Source organism: Sturnus vulgaris, chromosome 7 (genome assembly GCF_052056855.1).
Source record: "Sturnus vulgaris isolate bStuVul1 chromosome 7, bStuVul1.hap1, whole genome shotgun sequence".
NCBI lineage: Eukaryota > Metazoa > Chordata > Aves > Passeriformes > Sturnidae > Sturnus > Sturnus vulgaris.
This window is the reverse complement of record NC_142249.1, coordinates 9884032-9903994: the sequence shown is the minus strand read 5'-3', so window position 1 is coordinate 9903994 and position 19963 is coordinate 9884032. Positions and strand designations below refer to the sequence as shown.

Genomic DNA, 19963 nt, shown 5'->3' with positions numbered 1-19963 from the left:
GCCTCTGCATTTAGTACAGGATTTAATAATAAAATACATCAATGCCAGAACTGAAAGATTGAAATTCCTATGTTAAACCAACTTATGTCCAAGTGTAGGCATGTGGATGAATCCAGATTTTGGTTTTCCTTTTCCAGCTTTAAAGAGAGCTGTCAGGACCCGGTGGATGCAAGCAGCACACCCTAAAGGTGTCCCACACTAGGTGCCAACATTAAATATTGTGACCCACACACAATGCTTTGATGAGGCTTTCACTGCAGGCTCCACGCTCAGCCTCCAGCCTTTGCAGGCAGCACCATGTGCACATCACAGGGACTGTGTGTGGATGATTGTGTATCCACCCCACCCAGCCCACGGGCTCTGAGAAGGCTCCTGTGGGAAGCAGCATTCCCTGGATGCTGAGGGGCTCAGTGCCACACAAGTGAGGTTATGCAACTCCAGGCCAGAGGTGCCTCACATCTGGCCCGTGAGGACACGGGGAGGGCACATCTATAACAAATTTGTTCTTGTACTCTCACACAGGTGGACTATTTCATGTTTTCTCAAAACACTGCATAGAACTTCCATATCTCTTCGGGCTCTGAATCTGATAGGAAGATGATTCTAGGAAGGGAGGAAGTAGTTTCAATCAACAATAATCCACCTTGTCATCAATAAGGGATCACAACACTTGTTCAGCTACTTGAGTATCCACTGAAAGTTTGCATAGGAAACCTGTAAATCAAACATTAAACAGACCCAACAATGGAAATGAAACATCTATTCAAAGGCATCTAAATGTAGTAAAACACATCAAAATGCATATATATATATATATATTTTCAATTCAGTTATTCGCCCATAGCATAAGTTCAACACATGATCTATTGTGGCTGCAATGAATTGCATGATTTTCAGACGGACAGAAACACACAAAGTCAATATAGAAATAAGTAGCAAAGCAGTGGGACTGACAGATATTCCTACAATATCAGTTGATCATCCACTTTATTAATAGATGTATACTAAATAGAGGAGGTTTGTAAACACCAGAATTCATGAACATGCTAGTGGGGCTGCAAGCCCCAGTCTACAGCACTAAGCCAAATATTACACGATAAAATAGCAAAAAAATACACAAGTAAAAGTGTACACATACAAGCAAACTTCTTTGCTGAAAAATGTCCTCATGTTCCCAGCCTTTCCAGAAAATAACTTAAAAACACAGTCCCAGATCTTTTGGATCAGCCTGTAGGACTTCAAGGTCAGAGAAACAAGTTGCAATTGGAAAGGGTGTAATGAGGTAAGGTCATGAAAAATGAATAGGAACATGACCCAGCACCACAGAGCAGTGAGGTACAAAAACAAACGGGATGGGAAGGCGCCAGCCAGCAGGCTTTCCTATCTAATCAGCTGTGGCTCTGATAAAGGAGGAAGTAAGTTAAGGGAGGGAGTCTTCAGCACTTAAAACAATCCCCAAGATTCCATTTCTGCACTGGTAATGTAGTGTCTTTAGGATGCAGGCCAAAAGCATAAGTAAAAGGAAGCTTAGCAATCACAAATTGTCAGCTATGTATTTGTTCATGGATAATAATGACCTGTTTGAACCAGGACAGCAGATATGGCTTTTTCCAAGTTGTTCAGCACTGCCAACAGTGCTGCAGTCTCTGAAGCCTCACAAAACAACATGATACCCAATCTCTACCCTGGCAGGGGTGGGCAGGTGCATTAGAGCACCCACTCCTCTGCTGATTTTCACCCTTCTCCTTGAACATCCAATGACATTTCAAGCATGCTGTTCTCATTCGTCACTTTTGGTAACATTCACACGGTCACTCTGTTCTAGGGAAAATCTGGCTGAATCTGAGCTGTGAAGAAATAACGTTTCTTCAGATTTCTCCAAATGCTGTGAAGATATCTCAGACTTAATTCACTTAAGAGGTGATGAAACCAGCTTACTGCAACTATGCAGGTTAACTAAGACCTGCACAAGGATGCACAGGCAACAGAGGCCTACAAGAACCAGATTACATTTGAACCAGATTACATTTGCTATTCTCTGTGGGCTAGCATGTAAGGCAAACTGGACAGTAACCCATTTCCATGACTAACTGTCATTTTACTTTTGTAATAAGAGAAAGTGAGTTCCAACAGAAAAAAATCCCAGCAAGTCTTGAACTGTACAGACAAGTGAATGGACAAATCCTTAGTCATATCATAAGCTATTTCATTGTTCCTTGCTGTTCCTAATTTGCATTTAAATTTGCTGTTAAATTTTCCCTTGTCAGGTACCAGATGCCATGTTTTGCTATCCTTATCTCTTATTTTAGTGTCTTTACCCTCCTGTGTTCCAGACAATCCCTGATGTTATTACTTGCATACTGAAACCCAGTATAGTAACTATAGTTATTATTGCCTTCATTGGGCTTTCAGCAGTAAGCATATACATTATTCAAATGATGCCAAAGGTCTTCAAGGTAATTTCTTATTCCAGTTATGTCATAAAAAGCATGATCTACATAAGCCTGCCTATGTGCAACTGAAAAGAAGTGTTTCTAGACCGCTACTATAAAAAAAGAAGCAGTCATGAATGACAGGAAAAGTTTGGGTATTTCAAAAACTAAATCCTCCTTGCTTGTGAACATTCTTGTTTTTTTCCTATTTAAGACTTGTTTTGAAATTCATTATCTCTTTTAATATTTGCTTATAAATCTGAAAATGCATGAGTTAATTGCATGTGCTGTTGTTGGGTGTCAGGTTTTTGAACTAGCTGTGTGATTGATTTCCCTGATTTCTGTCATCAGGGAGAAAGTTGTTTTGTTTCTCGTATGGAGAAGCATAGTTTTCTATTGCAGTACAAATTAAACAGAGCAGTGAAAAAGAATGGTCCATGTGTCCTCAGCCTTCTCTTCCCATCATTTTAAAGCCATCCCTTTGCTAGAATCCTGTGCCTATTACCTGGCTGGTTTGGAAGAGGAACAACAGCCCTCCCTCACAGTGGTGTTCTCCTGCCAAACTGTCTGCATTCAACACTTGAGGTAATTTTACCTGAACTCTTGCAGTTTGCTCTGCATCTCATCCAAAGAGACAGAATTATTATCTGGAGCAGGCAGCAGGAAGATTTCTCACTGCACAGCCCCCCAGCATCTCTGCTTCAAGAAACCAAATGTGAAGCAAAGGGAGGAGGGAACTTGCAAACAAACAGAAAACTTCTGTCCAAATGTCCTTAGGCCTATAAGGATTCCCCAGGCAGGTTACAATTTTTTTGAGAATTCATTGGTAAGCAAATTTCAGTGCTCTGCTGCACTGATTCTGAGCAGCAGTCCAGTGCAGAACTGCAACATATTTGAAACAATTGCTTTGGCTTTGATTCAATAATTACTTTAATGAGAAAAGTGAGCTGTTTATATTAAGATATCTTGCTTACACAAGACAAGCTGCTTCACCACAGCCAGAATTCATTAATCATTATTAAAGCGGGTATACAGAAAATTACAGGCTCCAGCTTCCCAGGAGTAGGTATTTTTTAAAGGCTTTAAAGTAAAGTAGCTCTTTCATTCACATGCAGAACAAACAACATGTTCACGATCATTGATTTGAAAAACACAAATGTATTTGCCTCTTCACCTCTAAAAGCAAGTGATTGAAAAAACCTATTTAAATATTTCAAAGTTAATGAGAAAGGTGGTTCAACTGAATATTCCACTAAATTCTAGATTATGTTCACATCCCAATAATTATCTTCTGTTGTAGCCTGGATAAAAACATTCTGAAATGAGTTCTGTGGTTTGCTCAGTTCCACGTGATCCATTATCATTTTATAGTCAAGTGTAAAACATCTTTTGAAAAACAATGAACCTGACAGTATCCCATACTTCGAAATTACTTAAAACATGCTAGAGCAACAACAAAACCAAAATCCAGACAAGAAAATAAACCTTCAAAAGCCTATAATACCATAAATTAAAACATTAGGAGAAGAGCTAAATACATTACTTTATTTCCTAATTATTTCTAAGTCTCAGTATTAATTTTAAGAAGACTTTTTGTAAATGTTTAAGTAAAGTGTAAAGGCAATATTCATAAATTATTAGGCTGCATGTGAGGCTGCTCAGCCTAGCATTTCTCTTTCAGCAAATGAGCCTCTCCTTTCACAGAGAGGATTATGAACTGGGAATTATCTTAGGAAAGGCTTGCTCATATGTTTTTATTTGTTGCTACAGTCATTTTATTTATTTTTCTTTGCCTTCCCAGCCAAGTAAATGACTGCCTTTATGTTCTCTGGATCGTTTCACAACTAGAACATCTCAAAATATTTCAACAGCAGCGCTGTTTTTTCCTTTTTTCTTATTATAGGGAAAGGAAGAGCCCTAATATTCCTTAAGAACAAAAGAGAAATTTCATAAACTGGAAGAGGAAATTTCAGACTGTCATGACGTGTCTATACAAAGGATGTTTTGAACTAGACAAAAGACTCTGCTGTTCATATTCTGTCCTAGTTTGAAATAAGGACAAGAGATAATAGCTTCTGTCTCTTGAAATGAGATTCCTGGAAAGTAAAAATCAAGCAGTGAAGAACGACAGCTATAATTTCCAAACTTCAAGCACAGGACATAAATCAGCCAACATGCTGGAAAGCCAAGCTCTCCACTCTGGGCAAGGAGAGGGCCAGGCAGCAGAATAAAAATCAGTCACAAACTAGGAAACAGACTTGCTTTCTGCATCTCACTACATCACAGGATGGGCTTAACTGTCATCAGAAAATCTGGGACTGTGAGGCACTTCCTCAAGGTGTAAGAAAGGGAATCAGTTGACCAAAGAGGGAAGCAAAAGAGTTAAGTTTCTTTCATAGCTGCTGGCTTCTAGCACATGTGAAAAAGAGCCCAGCCCAAAAGAACAAAGTAGGCTGGATTGCTGGTGCACTGATGATGGAGAAGCCTTTTCACTCTGTCTCCTATTCACTAGATCACCTCTTCTACACTTCCCACTTCCCCAGAAAATACAGGGACACACTTACTGAAAGCCTTCTTGCAGTAATCACTACAAGCCTGTTATTTTTTGACCACATTTATTCATATTTACCAATCAATTATTCCTTAAATAATGGCTCGCCCCAAACCAACTGGTGTGATTCTACAGTCTGCTTCTGAATGCCTTCCTTGATGAGCTCCTCCTGGTTTAAAACTTTTCACCACTACAGGAACTGATGCATTTATTCCAAATGGCAGAAATAATGGCAGCTCTTGGGATTATAATCTTCAAAAATTGTGCTCAGTAACTGGGGTTTTAATGCTTGCAACCAATGCATAACTATGCCAGCATTTCCAATGATTTGCAATTTATGTAATTTTTGGAAAAGAAACAAAAACTATTGCCACCCGTCTTACTGCTTCCTTTGATAACCCCTTGTCTATTCAATTAATCATCAGCCATGAAATACAACCACAAGCTACAAATAATGTGATGCAGACACTTCTCCAAGTATCTAAATGACTTTTCTAACAGTAAGTTGTTGCTTGGTATGAAGTTTTTGGGCTTTTCTGAATTAAGATAAAGAAAAAATAGACACTTGACCTCTCAGCCAAGAGGCCATGAAACCCTCGATTAAACAAGCAAAGATGCAGCTGGTCAATTTGCTCTTCATATATTTCAAAACAAATTAGTCAAAGAATTTATTATATAACAATTGTTATGTGAATCTTTTCTACATTATTTTTTCCACATGTGCCTTAGTTGTGGTTCCAAAAGGAGGCTTTTTTCTCAGCAAGAGCACATCTGCTCCAGGGGCCTGCCTATTTCTCAACCGAAATAACAGCCCACTATAAGCAGTATCAAAATTAATTACTATGTAAATGATTCTGTTTTGACAAATATGATTTAATGAGGGGAATAAGTAGTTCTCTAAAATTAATTGCTTCTTTGTAAACAGACACAACTTTCATTCAAGCAAACATAAAACGAAGCATTAAATCTGAATACCTAATTTTGATTTCACATCTAACATTTGTGCTTCTTATTTAGCTATTCTCTATCCGACTTGTGTCATTCAGGGATAAGATTTAGGCCCTCCCAAATCAAAATGATGTGTAAATGGATTTTCAAAGTTTTTTTAAAAGCTCCCACAGTATTTTCCTACATTTGGATCACTAAATGTTGAAAGCGTGCATTGGCAATTACTAGCACATGAGAATGGACATATTTTAGAAATTCAGAGGTTTATTTACATATAATAAATTAAACTGAAATGCTAGTGGGATGAAGGTTTTAAGTTCACCCTCTCATCATTATAAGATTTTTTTTTTAATTTGGATAATAATAGGAGGATGAACAAGGAGACTTTTACGTTTCCCTTCTCTTTTCATCTGTAGAGTTCCAACAAATTTAATCAGAGTTGGATTCTGAACAGGCATATTCAATTTAAAGTAAAATCAAAATACATGTCAAAAGCCCTCCTAAATATACAGAGACCCAAAAAATAAAGTTTCAAGTCAGAACAGCAAACATCTCTTTCCAAATATTCAGGATTTTATATTATTGATCCATCTGGAGACAGAGTCAATTATTCAACTGGGGCCTTTCTTAGGGCATTACACACAGTGTGATGATCTGTGATCATAAAACTGCAATGCTAAGGGTGAGACGCTGATCAAATATTCTTGAACCATCAGAACAGAGAGGCCATTGAGACCTCATAGTCCTGAGGGCTGCACTGTGCTTTCTTCTGCTCATTAGTCCTTCAAATACCCCCTTTTGTCCTTCTCATATGAAAATTATATACTGACATCATACACAACCATGTCATGAGCCTTTGTTGGCTATTACCATTAAGGGATTTTCCTCAGGGAAAGAAGAGGCCAATTACTTATATATCAGATTTCTGGAATTTCTCTTCTACCAGCATGGCACAAACTGCTGGGAAATCCTTGTTTGACCTTACAAACTGAGTAAGACGTTTGTAACCACAAAGTACAACAGGTATTTTTCATTGTTTCACATAACACCTGCAAAACCACTAGTCAGCACATCTACCATCTGCAGCTAGAAGGCACTTGAATTTTATCTCCCAATTTCCTGTGAGTAATTTATTTTGCAAGTGCCTTTTTAAAAATCATTTACCTTGAAAAAAACCTAAGCAAACAAACAACAAATCTTCTCAGTCACTGGTTTGTATATTTGCAAATCTGGGCCTTTGCAAACCTGATCTCATAGTGGCATAATTATAATATTGGTTTCATGACTCATTCAGTGATTACATGCTAAATGCTAACTGGCCACTCCTTGTCACTCACTATTTGCCAACACAGTGTTTATCTAAACCAGAGTGTGCTGACCAAAAAGCACACGCTGTTAAAAACGCACTTAAATTAAATCATGAAGTTGGTCTATTTTTTTTTTAATAACCCCATGTAATTTTTGCACGCATAACACAAACACTGAAGTTGTGTATCCTTTACACTGCAAAATCAAAACGGTGTTGGGTTTAGTTTCAATTCTTTTCCATTGCACTTATAGACGGACTGAAAAATCAATCATAAAAATGAATCGGTGCCTTCAGAGCTGCCCTGACTTTGGAGCAATAATATCTTCCTAAGCCCATCCCCGCTGACAACAAAGGGTGAGTTGCTCCCTAGAGCTGACACAAAGTTCTACACTCTTCCCATTTTTCTGCTGAAGGAGAAGGGAGGAATGAGAGGCGAGAGTATGAGATTGCTGGGGCTTTTATCACATCGCAGCCCCGTTGCTCTGCCACGATTTGCCTGCCGTGTGCCAGTCCCCACGGGGATTGCTCAACCCCTTCTTTGAGCAGAAGCACACAGAGCTGTCCCAGGCCAAGGAGCTCCCTTGGGACATTCCAGCCTTCCTTCTGAGTGAGCCCCGCAGCACTCGCACATTGCGCGCTTCCAGCGTCCCGCCGTATCAGGCTGAAAGCATTAAGGCTTAACAAAGCCAGCTCTCGTGTTTATAGTACAGCTACGTAATCTCAAGATACTTGGAAAAGTTCAGATAGTGACGAAGTGCAAATAAACAGCGAAATTGGGTGCTTCTGGGAAATTAAATTCAACTTCCTGTAACTAATAAAGCAAGGCCAAGCTTGAGCAGGGAGAATAATTTAAAAAAAAAAACAGAAATATTGTTCAAACAATACTTAAATACTGAATTTACCATTGATGCAAGTGGTACGAATGGCTGCTGGTAAAAGCATTTAACTTAAGCCAATCCACTGGTTGCATATAGTTGCCACACACAGTTTGACCCACACCATACTGTTCAACTGAAAAACTAAGAGAACTTTGCTACAAATACATGCTGAAAGGTACAGAATCCATATTATTTGTTAAGAGATTCACAGAGGACAGACCAGCTTCGAGTATTTCATTTAGGTTTAGTTCCTTCTTTCCAGCCACCTGAACACTGGAACAGGCTGCTCAGAGAGCTGGGGAGTCTCCATCCTTGGGCAAGTCAAAGTGGAGCTGGCCCTGCACAGCCTGCTCTAGTTGATGCTGCCCTGAGTGATGCCTTTCCCTGGTGTTAAAACACTGAAAGCCAGACACAGTTAAGGGATGAGGGCTTTTACCTTGGTATTTAATGAGGATCCTTATGGTGCACCACTTTGCCAAGGTGGGATGCACCACAATGGACACACACAACTGATCATGTGTACAATTTATGGACTTTACAAATGAGCATATCTACCAAGGATGCCCCAATGGGAGGCCTGGATGAATGGTGTGATATTCTCCCTTTTGAGGAATTCCCCTCTGGATGGGCCAAATCTAGTTTACAGGATATGTTCTAGAGAGGACCTTTGTTTCCCAAGACCTACTATGAGGCCTTTAGGATTTTTGGTCTCCTGGACTAACAGAAGACAAGGATTATGCTAAGTTATAAGACTTAAGAAATTACAAGTGTGCATGCTATGAATACTAAGGATACATAAAAGATATATAAAAGGTATATAAAAGAAAAGGTTAAAAATCATCTTTGCATAATGAGTAGGGACACTTAACTAATTAATCTCAAGAAGTCCCTTGCAACCTCAAGCACTCTAATTATAAAGGAAGGGCTCTCAGACACCAAATCCAGAACAGTGGAGACTTGTATGTTTCAGTGAGTCCTAAAGATGCAAATAATCTCTTATTTTTTTTTACCATTTTCCTTTGGTTCTTTCTGAACTAGAACTTCTAGATATGAGCATAGCAACCCTAGTGAGACTAACTTTCATATTTGAGATGCCTACTATAATTATTGTTTTATCTTCATTTATGACCTTAAAATGACCCTGACCTACATTACAGTATATTTGAAAATATATTTTTCTAAAAAGCTCCATGTTGGGGGAAAAAAGTCCTCCCAAACTAAACAAAAAACATGAGGGAAATGGTTCCTCTTACATTTCCATTTTTAGCACTAAGCTTGATACGACCTTGAATTTCCCATGTTATAATCAGACATAAACAAGCATATTTACTGATGAGAGTTCACTTATTATTGGGGAGGACAACTCATGTACCTTAGTAGTCTGATTTTATTCTTATAGTTTTCTACACATACGTTTTCTTTAAAAATCCTCAAAAGTGATGTATTCCATACATACAAATACCCCACACTTAAGTGTATATATTCAGTTCTCTCTATTAATATATTCAGCCTGGGTTATATACAGGATATTAAGGTCAATTTTTGTAAAAAATACATTCTAGATGAAGTATTAACCTAAAGAAGACCCATGACATGACAGTGGTCTAGGTGGACTGACTGTCACACTTATAGGAATATTTCAGAGCATATGTAATTCTGATTTTATTTTTTCCTTTGGTACATGTCAGGCAGACAATGAAACAAGCATTCTTCCCAATAGTGAGGTTTCCCCATGCTGAGGGAGCAAGCATAAATATAGTTTAAGAATATTTACCATTCAAGAAAATTAAAACAAAAGAAACATTTCCACATGATACAATATGCAGAGCAAAATTAGTTGTTTGTAGATACTGGTAAAATTCTGGTGCTGTTCAAAGTATATTTTTAATTTCACTACAAGCTAATAGCTGAGCTGAAGAATAAGACATAAGTTCCTTATTATTCAGTTCAGCTGTAGGAGTTTAGGAGTTTATTAGCTTTTCATGTAAATAACCAATACAAAGAAAGGACTTAAAGGTTCAAAAATGTAAAGAACTCCCCTGATTCTTCTCCATTGTGAATATCACTCATGCATGTCTTAGTTTTTTAAGTCATTAACTATTGATCTGATTTTAAAATGTTATTTAAAAGTCCACGGAAAGCTCTGTTGCCCATCCCTCTTCACCAATAAGCAAAGGTCATTTGCCAAGGACAGCTAACCATCCAAAAGTCAAAAGCAATGCCAAACAGAGCAGGAAGAAGCCTTTAGTTATTCTCTTAAAATATTTTTAAACTTAAGTGTCTCAAGTAGAAGAGGCTCACGGACCAGCAATTCAGAACTCAGTTTAGTAGCTGCCAGCCTACTTTTATTTATATAACCATAATATTTTTTACACACTAATAGCAAATAACCTACAGCTTTCTGCCTCTGGCTTGGTGTGTTCAGCTTTAGATATCTGAAGCATTCAAGTTTGGTTCTTAGAAAGAGTGGCTAATTTTGGTTCCTAGCAAGAATGGCTAATTTTGCAAGCTAAGAGGTAACTGAATAAGTAACTTAAAAAACTCAAAGCAGAAAACCAATACATAAAACTATGCATAAATTATCACCACTCTGTACAACAAAGCACTTCTTGAGGTTACATTTTCAGACATTCTTACTGCCCAAGAACCCAATAAACCATTTTGTACTATCAAATTAGCATAGTCCAAAGTATAGACCCACTGGTCTTATGGTCCATTACAAAGCAAATGAGATAGGTAATAAAAATATTCTATTCATGGAGGCTGTCTCTATACAGGAAACTTATTCATCTACATTAAGAACAAAACACTTCTGATAGTATCCAAAACAGGATGCTGGGAGAATAGAATGTAATATTTTGGACATGTGTCTGGGGATATTCACTTTCATTTGAACAACTTACATGAAAGCAGAAAACAGAAGGGTTGAGATTGTTTATAAAATACCTGTGTCTGAGGCTCAAGTTTTGACACAGGCTGGGAGAGTCATGCCAAGCATCAACAAATCAGCCATGCCTCACCTAACTACTTAAAACTCATACATGCTCCCTTATCAGGCACCAAAGTGAAGGCAGTCCATCCCACCACGAGCTATCACCCCCAGCAATGTTGATATGAATCAGAGAACTCGGCTCTATGTGTCACATCAGTGACCAGAGCAGCACCTGCCCCTGAGGATTTTACTGCAGTTCAAGATCAGAAGTTATTCAAAGATCACTTCTGGAATTAACCATGAGAAGTGTATTTCCACTCTTTAGATCTGTTCTACAGACACTGGATATATTGCACAATGTATTCCTTCCTTGGTTGCCCAAGTTCTCTAATATATTAGAAAAAGGGAAAGCATTAAGTGCATTTGAAAACTGACTTATCTAGAAACCAGCAAAAAGTCTTCTATCTTAAGCAACACAAGGGTAGCAAAGTGAAGCCTCAAGCTGTCACTTTTCTTTGCAGTTATGGGATGGAAAGAAACCAACTGTCTGTTAATTGTTATTTCACAGTTTTTGTCAGGTATCAAACCTAGAGGAGCCCACCCCAGCTGGCTATATATTTCTTTGTAACTCCTTCCCTCCAAGTGTCCTCATTTGCCTCATGACACTCATTTTTGGGTAAGGACACCAAGAAGACGCACTCAGCACACCAAGCTCTGGTGGGGGAGTGTGATCACTAAGATGTTATTGTTGCAGCTTTTGCAGGAGTAGCTTGCCTTTTCCCCACTCTCTTTAACTTTTGCCTCCTACCACTCTGCTGTTGCTGGCATCAGCCAACATTTCCCTCAGCAAAGCCTCGGGCACTCTCTGGCAGAACTTCCTGGGCAAAGGTCTGAGCTTAATCTGTTGCAACAGGATGAAAATTCTGTAGTAACTTTATTTAAAGATAGCTCTACTTTTCACAGTTAATAATTCATCCTAAGAGAAATATATCAGATATTTCAGAAATCACTGAAAAAGAGAAGAAAGGCATCTCTTCCTAACTTCTGTATTTCAACTCCTTAGGCTTTTCTCATTCCAATTAGAGGAGACATTTCTAATCCCTATTGCACACCAGCTAGTCCATGGTTGTAGAAATTTAAGCTTAGCTCAGAAACACCATCTTCATCTAAGAATCAGAGCAAACCCTCATACTTTATCTGGGCAAACTTCTCAAGCAAAGCCTAACTGAGAAACCCACACAAGACTCAGAAGCAAGATGGTTACATTAAGTACTAATCCTGAAAGTCCAGGCATCAAAAATAAATTCAAAAATACTTCTGAATAGTCTATTTCTCTTACTCATGAGTTCTGGCATCCCTCTCATTTTGCCCACAGTCTGATACTGCAAATAAGAGTTTGGAATGAGGAACTTTTAGAAAAATAAAATGAACCCATAATATGATGAAATATGTTTCTTATTTCAGTGACACTTCTAGAAGTGGAATGATGAAAATTAATATTTACCTTAAACTAACGTCAGCCAATTATTGTTAAAAAAAATAATAACTGTTCCAATTTTTTAAAAAGTATACCGGGTTTCAAAATACTGGAACTCAATATGAGCAACTGTTTAAAATTGTAACTTTTTCAAATTCTTGAAAGGAAAAAAGACTGTCAGAAGTATCATCCTCGTTTACCTAAATTTACCAGATAGAGTGCAACTCTTACTTTTAGTGGCATTTAACTGACACAGTGTTAAAGTAAACTTCAGCAAAGGAGACCATTTAAAATATATGCAGATAGAAGAGTGAAGGCTATCACAAGATTAAAATTACACCAGCAGCCCAAAAGACCTTCATTGCAAAGGAATATTAAAATGATTGTGATTAGTAACTAGCGAGAATCTGCCATTTCCCTCTTTTAATAACGTTTATGCAGGTCACAGAGTTTCCACTGAGACATCCAAATCACAAGGTAACTCGTCAAACTTGTAATAACAGAATTCTTAAAAAAAAAAGCACTAACATCAAGATCTCACATTAAAACATTATATTCAGACAACTTATGGTTCCATTCCATAAATTACATGCATCAACCATTTTCATTCTATTCCTCCTGGATTTAGTATTAAATGAGGAACAAAATTACACCAATTATGACAACTAGCAAATAACACCCTCTATTAGCACATTTTTGCTTTCCAAAGTATTACTGAAGGACATGTTCATTATTGCAGTTTTCAAGGTCATTTCTACAGGCTCTCCTAAGTGTGCCTTTTTATACAATGGTAAGTCATTAATTATGCTTTTAGGGCAGTATTTTAGGTTCAGGGCTGAGCATGTTAAAATAGGGTGTATGAAAACAGGTGTTGTGGGCTTCATGCAAGTATGTGTGTATTAAGGTGCCTCTGAGGGGATAACATCACCTTAAAAATCTTGGACACTGAAACCCTGTGAAGGTAAAGAAGTTGGACAGTAAAATGTTACCATGTTTAACTACTGGTTTTTTTACTTACTTCTCCAACTTCATCACATTTCTTTTATAACACCAGATGCACAGTGAAAGGATCACATGCAAATCCTGTACAGGGAAAAATAATAATTCAATTTCACAGAAAAAAAAAAAAAAAACAGAGAATCACAGATGCACAGAACTGCACAGAATGGTTGAGGTTGGAAGGGACTTCTGAAGATCATTCAGTTCAATTGTCCTGTAAAAGCAGCATCAACAGATTAGGCTGTCCAGGGTCTTGTCCAGATGGGTTTTGCCCATCACCAAGGCTGCACAATCCACAGATTCAAGATTTTGCTTTACTCAGCTAAACCCAGCTGCACTTGGCACAAAATTAGATTTAATTTTGCTCTGCTAAGTTCAAAGTTTTGACAAAGGCACAGCTTCCCAAGCACGGTCTGAGGAGTAAGGACTGAAGAGGAAAAGGAAATTTCTCTTACTGTAGCCACTAAATCCATCAGTTAAAGCAGGAATTATGTGAGTTTATAAGTCCAACTTTTTTTGCTGTGAGGGCTCAGCCTGAGACAAGAGCATTTGCACAGGTTATCAAATAAGTTAACATCTTCAAGTTGCTTTGAGGTTATTAAGCAATCAAATGCTCTGAACAAACTCAAATGATTTAAAAACATTCATAAATAATTATTTGTTATTTGGGTAGTATGCGTGGAGTTTTTAGTTTTTTGTTTACTGAAAATGAAACATTACATATGGGATTAAGATCTGCTCATAGCAACAGTTCCCACAAATACAGAAAGTAGTTGTGTCATCCCCTGTGTTCTGTCCCTACACATTGGGTGGAAAATTTGGAAAAGAAATCTCTTGAACCTGAATAATCAGTGCACTGGGTGGAGCACTCACTTTGCAGCACTGAATATTCACCTCTGGAACTGAGTTCACATCCAAGTCAAACTGATGTAACAGAAAATCCTCCAAACAGAGCATTAGCAACAAAACATCTTGTCAGAAACCAGCTTTAGAAAGATAATGTCTATAGCAAATTTTTTTTTATTAGCTATTGAACCTCATGGTCAAGGTGTTACAGAGCTGTGGTCTAAAAGATAAATCCTTAATATTTTGTTGCACCTTTCAAGATTGCAACTGCTAAATTAGATGCTAAGTTTGTTGAAACTTTAGGTCTTTGTTTAGACCTCTGAAGGATTTATCGATTGCAAATTTAACTTCATAGGGAAAAGTACCAAGTCACAGGGAAAGGTACGAAGTACCAGGCTTAAGAATAAATATTCAGGCCAATTTCCTGTAAGACCAGGTTTTGGGGCAGAGAAATATACACCTGTATCTCATCCTTTTCTATTAATAATTTTCCCTATCTGGAATAGTAATAATAGTAATAATTTTCCCTATCTGGAGAAACCAGTTCTGAGTGAGACAGAGGAATTCCAAAAGGAAGGAAGGTACAGAAGTGCTGCTGAGTGTTACTTTACCATATTTTTCACATTTGCTGGATCCAAACACTATCAGCAGTGCAATGTCTCGAGAGAGGTGGTGTTCTGCGTGTGTTTGATTTTGGCAGGAAAAAAAAAAAATTTAGAAATCCTGCTGAACTCCCAACCAGAACTGCACAACCACAGGTTCTCCATAGGTAGCTGTACTCTTCAATGTTAACCTGTGATTAAATATGCCTTTTATACTCATTCAGCTTCATGGCAGTAAAACGTTCGGTTTACATCTGCTAATAACAATAATGCAAAAGTTATCATGAGACTGGTTCAGAGTGCACATTCAAGTGCAGGTGCATTCTGAACAGCAGGACAGGCACGGGTGACCTCCCTGAGTACTCAATTTCTCAGTCTCATCACTACAGAAACACACATTGAGATAGATAAAGGCAAGCAGGCAGCATTTAGTCTCTAACTACAGCCTTGAATAAAGCTTTAGGTCAGCACACGGGCACCTATGAGGCAATACAGAGTGAGCCAGTGACTTCAGTGTAACAGGTGACACAGACAAGGATTTCCAAGCCCCCAGGCACAATGAGTCTGAAACAAGATGCCTTAACCTCCAAAATTAACATGTTAAAGGAGTTTGATCAAAGCTACACTGCCCCCTCAGTGACGTTTGGTGCCTCTCTTCTGAAATGTAAAGATAAAAAAGCTCTTCTATCAAAATAGACTTGTGGCATTGCTCTTCATATTTGGCCTATAGGATAAAGAAATGAAGTATTAATTTGCACTACATACAGGGCAATGCTCTAGGGAAAAGGCAGATGACAGAACCCAGTTTCTCCCTACTGTCTACTATAAGGATTTCCATTAAAATAATTAGGAAGTGATTTTAAAATCTTTGCCCCTTTCACCCACCTTATGAAGGCTTTTTTTTTTTTTTTTTTTTTTTTTCCCGTTGGAAGCAGGAAAGAAAAACTAGAAGTGAATATTTTTTTGACAAACCTTTGTGATAAAATGAAGCATAAGGCAAAGTATTGCTGCAGGCCTGGAACAAAATGAGCCCGTGTGACCCAGGTGAGTTCATAGAAGCAACTTTCCCTCTGATTAATATTAAATCTGGCTCTAAGAAAAAGTACTTAGCTGACCAATTGATTTTCTATGAGAGGGAGCAGTGCAAACTTGGGAAGGAAATGCTTCAATTTCTGAATAAATATTTTTGAAGAAGTATTTTAGAAATATAAGTATTGTCTTAGGAACAGAAAATTTCAGCTCAAAACCTGAATGAAAAGGCAGTGAGTTCATCAATAAGGCTCAGACTTATTCCACCAGCAAAGCTTTACATCTCACATTCCTTACTCTGCCATTTGCTTACTAGCTGTCCTCTGAGATAATAAAGCAGCAGGTCATAGTCTGATGATTGCATTTCTGTGGAGGATTTGGATCAGATGCTTCTTCTTAGGTGCACCATTTCATATTTGTATTAGTGTGAGAGGCATTAGAGTTCACAGAAGAATCACAGAAGGCTTTTTTTAATGCATCAATTTTCCAATAGATGTGAAGCAGTGTTAATGAATGAAATAATTAATTTTAAGGCTCATTTCAATAATCTCTCTTCTGGAAAAGTCTTCCATTATACATTCCATTTCTGCCTAAGAGGACGATGAGGAATTACAGAATCCTCAGGAGCTGCAGAAACAGGTTTTAAAATTTATTACTATTCACTTTTTTTTCCAAAATTGTTACTGGTAATTTTACTGGCTGCGGGATTATTCTGTTAGTGTGAAAGCTTTGATGCTTGACAAAAAGAGATGCAGAACATGTAAACATGTGAAATTATACCTGACATTTTCAAGTCATGCAGAATCCCTAGGTTATCATTTTATTTTTCTTAGTTTTATTTTAAACATGCATTTTGAAAATAGTGCCTACCAAGACATTGCAAGAATCACAGTGTTCTCACAAAAGTGTTATTTTGCCCTGTGAGGAGACCCTTCTTAATAAATACTGTGCAATGATTTAAACTGCTTAGTACACCAGGGAGAGCAGGCAGTCTGACAGCTCCTGAAATCACAGAACAGAGTTCAGCTGTTTGAAGCTCTGGAAATCACATTCTAATGGCCTGAACCTATCTGCCTCTTTCTTTTTGTCAATACTTACTCTCAATGAATCCACAAATACATCATGAAATGCTTCCATGTGTGAAGTCACAGATTAAAACACTTTCCTCTCTATGGAAAACAACTTGTCTTCTTAGGCTACAATAATATCCCTAAATGCACTGGGAAAAACTTGAGATAACAGCAACTGCTGTTATCTGAATGAAAACAGGATAAAATCCTAAGGAATATTTGCTTGCTCCGAGCAGTAATATATCCAAAGAATATAACAAACCAAGATGCTATAAAGGGCATTTCTTATGTACCTCAAAATTTATTCTGAACAAAGTATGTTCCAAGCTTTTCCATCTTTCGGACTCGATCATTCTGGATGCTATTGCTTCCTCATTTGCATTGGTTCACCATTTTGTGTTTAATCGCTAATTAATGACTTATAATTAATTAAATACATTATATTTGTTAAATATGTGCTGAGAAATGCGAACATACAACTGAGAATTCGTCACAGTTAAAAACATATCAGTGAAGATTCTCAATGTCAGTCACATCTACTAATAACTGAAAAACTTTAAAACACTTCAGTACTACTTTTGCTATTCATTTTCCCTACAATCGCTAAAATTTTTGCTTCACTAAAATTTTCATTAAAAGAGTGAGGACTCTCTAGGATTCAGGTTTATTCCAAAAGAAATACAGCAAGAAAAACAGCTGGACTTATAGGAACTTCGGTTCAAAAATATGGTCAGCTGAGATTAGTTATGTTTTATGTTTCTGATTTTTATGACCCCTTCTCAACACAGTCAAATACAAAATGAACAAATAACAAACTTAATTTGTACAATGACAATACCTGCCAAGAACCCTTGTTACCTAAGGTTTAATTGTGGCGGACAAATTTAAAAAGTCACCTAACAAAGAAATGACAGTTTTAAACTCAAAATTACATCTGCATAACCTTGTAATTAAAAGTTGTTTAACAGAAAAACAATCTACATTTCAAAATAGACAGAAGCAGTGGTAAGAGTTTAAAAAAATATAATCAAAGTATTTTATTACAAAATTAACCAACACTAGGCTACTCTAAGCTTACTACTGAAGCACCAATAATTACAAAACTCAAATATCACACAAACTGGATGGAGAGGAAGAAATTAAATATGTTGTGTGACTTCCAGTGAAACTAAAAACCTCAGAGCACAGTTCTCACTGTACTTTCAAAAGCAACAGATGTTAGTGCAGCCACTGATTTACAAAAGAATTTCCCAAGTAAGGCAAAACATCTAGCTAGTGATTTATGACAACGGTAGGAAGTGCACTTGGAGCTGGGGCTGCTCACAGAATTTTTGCAAGTATAGCACAAAAAATCTCCTCAATACAATTGACTTATATGGGTGAGTATATAACAAACACAGCATTCTGCAGCTCTGTGAAGTGAGAACAAAGAGCTGACTTAAATTATTTTAAAACTTTTGAGAAGATTCATTAATACCTTAAAATATGCAGAATTGCTTATGAGAGTAGTTAACATTTCTACCAGAAACTAAGCTATTTCTCATGGCCCTCAGGTTCTGCCAGGGATTCATCCCTTTGATTACAATTCACTTTCTGGTTTTCATTTTTCACGCTTTCCGTGGTAAATGTGATTAGCTTAGCTCTATTACTAAAGAGAATTTTCCTATTTATTTTATTTGCATTTTATGTTCCTTATAATCGTACCCAGCTTGTCTTTGTTTTTGGAAACCACGAGAAAAAAAACATTCTTACACATCAAGCTGGAAGCTTTGATAGATAACATTCAGCTGATACGTAGATCTTCCTCATTTCTCTTACAGTTATTCCCAAGATCACTACATCCAACATTCCTTAGGATCCAAGCCTTAGTGACTGCACAGTGACTAAAATCCATTTGCTAATATTAAAAACAAATGTTCAAGTATGAAACAGAAATTAAATAGAAAGAATATCACAAATAGTGCCTATTCAGTTTCCCAGTAGTAAAAGTCCGCACACAAGGCACTACAGATAAGGTCTAGGAAGAATTCTCTGGGAATAAAGGCCATCCTTTTATTCTGTGATTACATTGACTTATCAAAGTGAATATGTAGCACTCACTCACCAATGTTTATGTTGTGCCAATAAAGCAAAAAATGAAGTGATGGCAATAAAAGTTTCAACAGAGTATTTTTGAAAGGTTCCTTAGGACAACTAATTACAAAAGATCCTGAAACAAAGACAGGATTTGCAAGGACAGTAAGATTTGTAAGGTATTTTAAAATATCCCCTTTTAACTCTGGTATTAAACAGAACACTTGTTTGGTTTGCAGTTGATTGTAAGGATTTCTCCCCTGAGATTCAGAGTGATTTCATCACTTATCAGCCAAAAGATGCATCAGAACTGTTTTAATGGAATTAACTTCCTCCAAGACAGAAGTTTAAAACTGAAGGAGGCAGTTCACTATTCACTTTCGGGAAAGAAGAAACAGTAATAACATTTAACTAATTTAATTTTGATATCAAGTTGTATAAGAGTCATATAATGAAATAACATGGAAGAAATCTACTCTTGAAACTAAGATAAGATCTATTACTTGACAGATTATACAAGAGTTAGAGAGGCATCACAGAAATATGACATTACTCTTTTTAATGAATGGTCCCAACACAAATTAGGTAATTAAGTGCAGAAGGCACAGACAACGAGGAAGTCCCACTTAAATTATGTTAATGACATTGATGTCTTCAAGAAATCCACTGGCATATTTATTGTTCTAAATCTGAAGTGATGTTTCAAAGCAATTACTGTAGTGGATTCTTTATTTTCCTGGTGCACATTAAGTCAAAGCAACGTGCTAAAAGTCAGTCAGCAGCGTCTTAATGTCTTCATGCTACTGTCAGTGGCCAA

General features: G+C 37.2%; 1 long non-coding RNA gene across 6 annotated transcripts in view; it reads right to left on the bottom strand.

Moving 5' to 3' along the window:
- LOC106855920 (uncharacterized) overlaps nucleotides 1-19963 on the bottom strand; it is a 180678-nt gene that overhangs the window by 79114 nt on the left and 81601 nt on the right. Inside the window, exon 1 of one of the 6 annotated variants that reach the window (XR_015804778.1) lies at nucleotides 13546-13610. The exons of the other annotated variants lie outside the window; for them this stretch is intronic. This is a non-coding gene — a long non-coding RNA (uncharacterized LOC106855920). Of the gene's footprint in view, nucleotides 1-13545; nucleotides 13611-19963 lie in introns of those variants that run through there. 6 annotated transcript variants of the gene reach the window in all.